Here is a 6,000-nt window from a genome sequence, read left to right as displayed (position 1 = left end):
ATTTAATCTTCACAAAAAAAGAAAGTACATGTTTCACTGGTGTTATGGCTTGCTTATAGCTCACTTCTGGTGCATCACTGAGAAAGACAGACTGATACCTGCATCTTACCAACAGGAATAAGAACTTGGATACTAATCTTTAATAAGAAGAATGTTCAAGGATTCAAGAAATTCAAGAATAATAATTCACGTGAGATAAAAATAATTGTGTAAGTTCATTTATTCTTTTGCAAACCAGGGCTGGAGAATAAAAGCTTATGTATTAGAATCCCAACAATAGGAGTCTAAAAGAAGTTTCCCTCTTTTACAAAACATATTAACTGTACATAAACTATAAGACATCAAATAACTAGATTAACTGTAAAACCTACTATAAGTGTGTACATTTATACACACCAAAATTAATATACCAAAGCTAGCAACTACGTCCAAAAAAAATTAGCTTCAGAAGACCATTTTTGAAACTTCTTGGAACTTCTTCAGAATTTATAATATTTCATTCAATATATTAGAGAAATATCCAAAAGCCAAAAATTAATTTTGTTTTGCTGAAAGAATGAGATGGGTAGCTTAGAAATAGCCTCTGAATTCAATTTTGAAATAGCAGTAATGACATGATATTTTACTAAGCATAATCTGCATTAACATATGAATTCCAAAAATATTTTCATAATTTAATAAAATCACAAACTGTGTAATAACCTTTAAATAATCATTGCTTGTCCTACTTCTATGACACAGATGTATGAGTTTTCATGGTAACAAATACATGCAGTTAAATCTTTATGATTCACATTGGTATGAGATCATAAGGCAAGCAGATAGTAATTTAATTCAATAGGTCACATAATTTCAAAACTGTAATGTTAGATTATTTTTCTGAGCTACTTAAAAATCTACTACCTACTTTAGATATTTACTATAAACCAAATGGTGGTAATGGTGGTATATTTTCTTCACTAAACTACTTCTAAGAAAAATTAACTAACGTTTCATGATTATGTACTATTGTGCCAGGCACCAGAGAAGGGTCTTCCTCTTATTGTCATATTCATTTCCCACAACGTACTGTTATTATCTTCATTTTACAAATGAGAAAATTGAGACTTCAAGAGATTAGGAAACTTGCCCAAGAGCACAGGAGACTCTGACAGCCATAGGGGCCTTCATCCTCACCATACAATGATGCCACTTCATTTCTCGTGGGAAACAGATGGAACTAGACCTGTTTCTTCTGTTCTATAGGAAGTCACAAGATCTGCATCTTTCTTAGAAGGGTGAAATTTCATTTTCATTATTGTGAATGGAATTTCTAAAGCTTACAGATTTTCTGTAGAGTAAAAAAATCTCTGTTCAGAAAGTGAGTTTATAGTTTAAGATTATTACTTAAAATTAAAGAGAAACTTGTCCATTACACCTGACTCAAAGGAGGAAAATGGAGTGTCCTCACCGCCATTCAGTGCTATCCAGGAGAGGTTACAAAGGGCCAGTGCACCCGCCTCCCTAAAAGCACGTGACCTGTACAGGCTAAACTTTCCAAGTCTACAGCCCTTAACAGGTTGGTGGCACATATAAAAATTAAGATGACTGCATTAACTACAGGGCTGAAACTAAAGTAGAAATACCTCAATGTTACATTATGCTTTTTTGGATGGCAAATAAAGTCTTGGTACTCTGAAATGTCCACTGTTGTTCACTTAAAGGAAAAAAAGTTCAACTTTGCCCCCAGAATGGCATCATTCCTGCCTTTGCCCAGTACCTAAAAAATCCAAGGTCATAACAAGCTAATCACACACCTGGATGTGAACTCCTGTAGTCTGACTCCAGAACTATACTTTTCATTGCCTGTGCTCCACTGATCCTTTTCTGACAGACGGTCAGGTAGCCATTATTGTTCCAATTTCAGAGTAATAAAGGGCATTTAGAATCACCAAATAACTTGCCATTTTTATCTACTCATTCAGTGATGATCCATGGATTTCAGTCCAGTTCTTCAAGACTCTTCTCTACCACATGGTCTCTGATTAATAATCTGATAATATAAAGCATTGACATTTATTGGTGTCTATTAAGTACCAAGGTTTGTGTTACATATTTTACACAGGTTATTGGTACTTGTTTAAAAAAAACTCTTTGGAGAAGTTAATATAAACCTCATTTTACATAAAAGGAAGATGATGATCAAAGATAAGAAAATTTTCAAGGTCACCCAACTAAATGAATGTAGTGAAGCTATATTACGAAAACAGACCATTGTGTAGTTACCCCATGTTTTAGCTTTACCCTACAACTCACCATAACTCCCAGCATAATACATGGAGAATGAAAAACAAAACTAAGCAAATACTCATACAAAATGAAAGATTAAAATTTCAGTAGTCTGAAAACAATAAAACATTCACAGCTAAGCAAAAATTTTTAAATAAGAAAAAATCTATGGGATTTTCAATAATATCTCAATAAGAAAATTCAGAGAACTGTAACAAGACACCAAAAAATTGATAACATTGTGATTACTCTTATAGGTTCCTTGGACACTTAGTCAAGCGAAACGTAAGAGATTTAAGTTTGAAACTTAGTTTTATCTACACTTTAGTCCCTTGCTCTGGAAGAAAAGTCATTAAGTAGAGAATTAGATGGGTACATTATACACAAAGATACACAGAGTGCACACAAATTTAAGCATGGGTTCAGTTATATTTTGCCTAATAATTACTTGAGATGTCTAAATTTAAAGGATCAGTTAATTTACTTTAAGAATGAATACTGTGGCAGACACATTTACTGCTCACAAAATATCCATGCACTCTTTAAGATTCTCTAGATCTCAGCTAGATTCAGCCATTGAACTATGAGCAGAGTTGATGAATGTCAATTCTAGGTCCAAGCATGAAGAGCAGGTATGGATTTCTCCATGTACTCTTCTTCTGCCACCAGGCACTGTTAAGGTTCCAGATGACAGTGCCTCAGTCAGTCTGGGTTCCTTAGTAACTATGCAGAGCACAGTGCCTTCCATCAAACAGCATTAGATTTATAGCATGACTGAGAAATAAACATTTTAGTGTTAGGCCACTGACATTTGGGGATTAATATGTTATTGCATAACTTAGCCTATTTTGACTATTGCAAATACCTTCATATTTACAGACCTAGAGATTCAAGAGATGCCTTTGCACACAAAACCTCTTACTTATGATGATGCCAAATAAATTCCACAACTACATTATGACTAAAATTTTTAAATGAGCTGCTACCAAAATTAAACTGTTTCTTTTTCAGCACATTCTGAATAGTCAATATCATCTAATAGGCACATACTCTTTGAGATATAAAGACAGAGATAACCATTCAGCCTGGGACATGCTGAATGAGATATGGGACTCTTATGACGAGGTCCATTTATGTTACAAATGTTGACTGAATACCTACTATGTGACAAGCACTCATCTCAGTATTGTGCATACAATAGTCAGCAAAAATAAACATGGTTCACACTCTCAGTCTAACGGCTGAGAGAAAGAAATTTAAATAAACTACACAAATAAACCAATAGTCCCCAACTATGATAAAAGAGAAGAATGTGAAGGCCATAGTGAAATGGACATGCAGGATGCCCAGTGAGGACTTTCCTGCAGAATTGAATATAGAACTGGAATTGGAAAATGGTAAAGGAGGTATTTCATTTGGGTAGAGGAGTCATTTAAGTCAGAGGACACAGTGTGTGCAAAGCACTGAGCGGAGAAGTGTGAAGACTGGAGGGAAGGCAGAGAGGTCAGGTAAGAAAGAACAAAAGGAAGAGTTGTGCAAGATAAGAAGCAGATACAGGCCTGACCTTATAGATCCTTGCAAAGTATTGCTCATTATCTTGAGAGCAATGGAAAATGCTGTAAAGTTTCAAGTTGAAGGGGAAGACTACCATCAGATGTGCTTTTGGAAAATGTCACTTTGATTCCAGATTGAAAGAGATAAAGAGTTGATTCAGGAAGAACAGTTAGGACAGAGTTTCTGTGACTAAGGGGCAACATTCATGATCTACTGCATATTTTCCAAAGTGGTTGCTTCACTTTACAAACTACCAGCAATGTATGCCAGTTGTGATTGCTTCACACCTTCTCCAATAACGTTTTTTTTTATTTGAGCCTTCTTGTAAGAAGTAATATATTATTGTAGATTTGTTTTGCATTTCACTAATAAATAATGATGCTAAGCATCATAGTTTCAACTGAATGAAAATAAAAATACATTGAAATTTGCAAAATGCAGTTAAAGCACTGATTAGAGGAAAACTTTTAGCACTGAAGGCCTATATTCGGGAAGCGAAATCTCAAATCAATAATCTAAACTTACACCTTAAGAATATAAGACTGAATAGCAAACTAAACCCAAAAGTAGTAGAAGGAAACATGTAGAGAATACTATGAGGTAAGCCTAGAAAATTAGTTTGGACTTAGATTCTAATGAAAAACTGCAAGCTTTGCTGAAAAGCATGAAATTCTCCCTACTCTTCTCCATTTATTTTCTGCAATTGCCTAGTTGACTAGGCAACTGATTTTCATCTAGGGAGTTTTTTTCTACCATTAACTACTTAAAAAGATAGATGCTTGCACTGACTTGAGATTTGGTGAGTTGATAATACCACAGGAAGTAAGGCCATGATTTTGGACTCATAGAGAAGGAAAAATTATCCTTATACACTACTTAGCTATTCCATGAAATTTACATTATATAATACTGTAAATGCTGGGGTTTTTTCAGCTTTTAGAATACGCAGCAAAAACACATACGACAACATTATGGCTATAGATTAGAATGCAAATATAATTAACTTTGAAAATGTAGAAGATAAAATATCCTACTTAGGGACAGGATGGAGAGTAATATACTCATGTTACAATGTAGAAAGTAAGGAATTAATACCAGAATTTGTAGATCAAGAGTTGGAATACATTATACGGGTGGGTGAAATATTTCCAGAATCTCTCACCTGGCCTTAGTGCATCTCCATATCAATAGGTGTTTCCAAGGGGTGGAGAGAAGTAGTCCATCTCCATATCAGCAGGTGATTACAAGGGTGAGGGGAGCAAGGATATATCGACAGGAGAGGTTTGGTGAGGTCCCTTTTCGCAGTCAGGTCACAACAGACACCCACATCAGTAGAAGTGGACGACTACTTGTAAGCAATAAACAGGTTTCTCCCACTTTATTTCTCCCTTTGACTGATTTCAGCTTCAAAGGTAATTTGCCCCAGGCTGGGAACTTATTTTTCCCCTGGAGTTACAATACCTAAGGGTAAAAATGGGATCATCAAAAAAATGTATCTATTAAAATAGGGTGGATGGAGACTTTAGAGTACTTTAATTTTCCCATTCCATTCTGGAGCCTCATTTCTTTTTAAACCAAGAAATTACATTTGGAATGTTTCTCAAATTAGGGAAATAACCTGAAGCACTACAAACAGAAGTTGTTAGGGTTGTTTATGGCAAATAGACTAGAGCCAGTACGTAGCAGGATAGAGGTTGTTATCTTTCATTCACTGGTTTTTGCCATGTGCACCATGTGTATTTGATTGAATAACAAACAAAACAACCAATATAAATTCCACCAATGATTCTGATGTTCGCTCCCCAGGAAGGAAATGTTTCACATCTCAACAGGAGAATAAATCAAATACTGTGCAACAGATATGAGTAGATTAAGCTGTATATCATTGGCTACACTTGTGTCCATGGCTCCCCAAGAGCTGTGAGTCTATTTCTCTTGTATTATAGTTTAAGAGATGAGCCCAGATACAGTTATGTCAAAAGTCAGGAAAACAGCAAGGCCTATAGCATTGGTCTCCTAACCTACCTCCCCACCCCACCCCACCCCACCCAGAATCCTTGTGCTATATACAAATACACTTAAATCTCACAGATGCCCATTGTACATGTTAAGGAAGAAAACCACCTTATCAGTAATTGGTTTGGGTTCTGCAGAATACAGAGCCTAAGATAATTAGTT

General features: G+C 35.3%; 1 long non-coding RNA gene across 1 annotated transcript in view; it reads right to left on the bottom strand.

The window, feature by feature from the left end:
* Positions 1–1,609: 1,609 nt before the first annotated feature.
* Positions 1,610–6,000, bottom strand: part of LOC140846205 (uncharacterized) — a 225,114-nt gene continuing 220,723 nt past the window's right edge. The window contains exons 3-4 of the long non-coding RNA XR_012125150.1: positions 4,985–5,283; positions 1,610–2,032 (exon numbers count right to left, since the gene is read on the bottom strand). This is a non-coding gene — a long non-coding RNA (uncharacterized lncRNA). The remainder of the gene's footprint in view (positions 2,033–4,984; positions 5,284–6,000) is intronic.

This window comes from Manis javanica, chromosome 14 (genome assembly GCF_040802235.1).
Source record: "Manis javanica isolate MJ-LG chromosome 14, MJ_LKY, whole genome shotgun sequence".
Lineage (NCBI taxonomy): Eukaryota > Metazoa > Chordata > Mammalia > Pholidota > Manidae > Manis > Manis javanica.
This window is presented reverse-complemented; position numbering and strand designations above follow the sequence as displayed.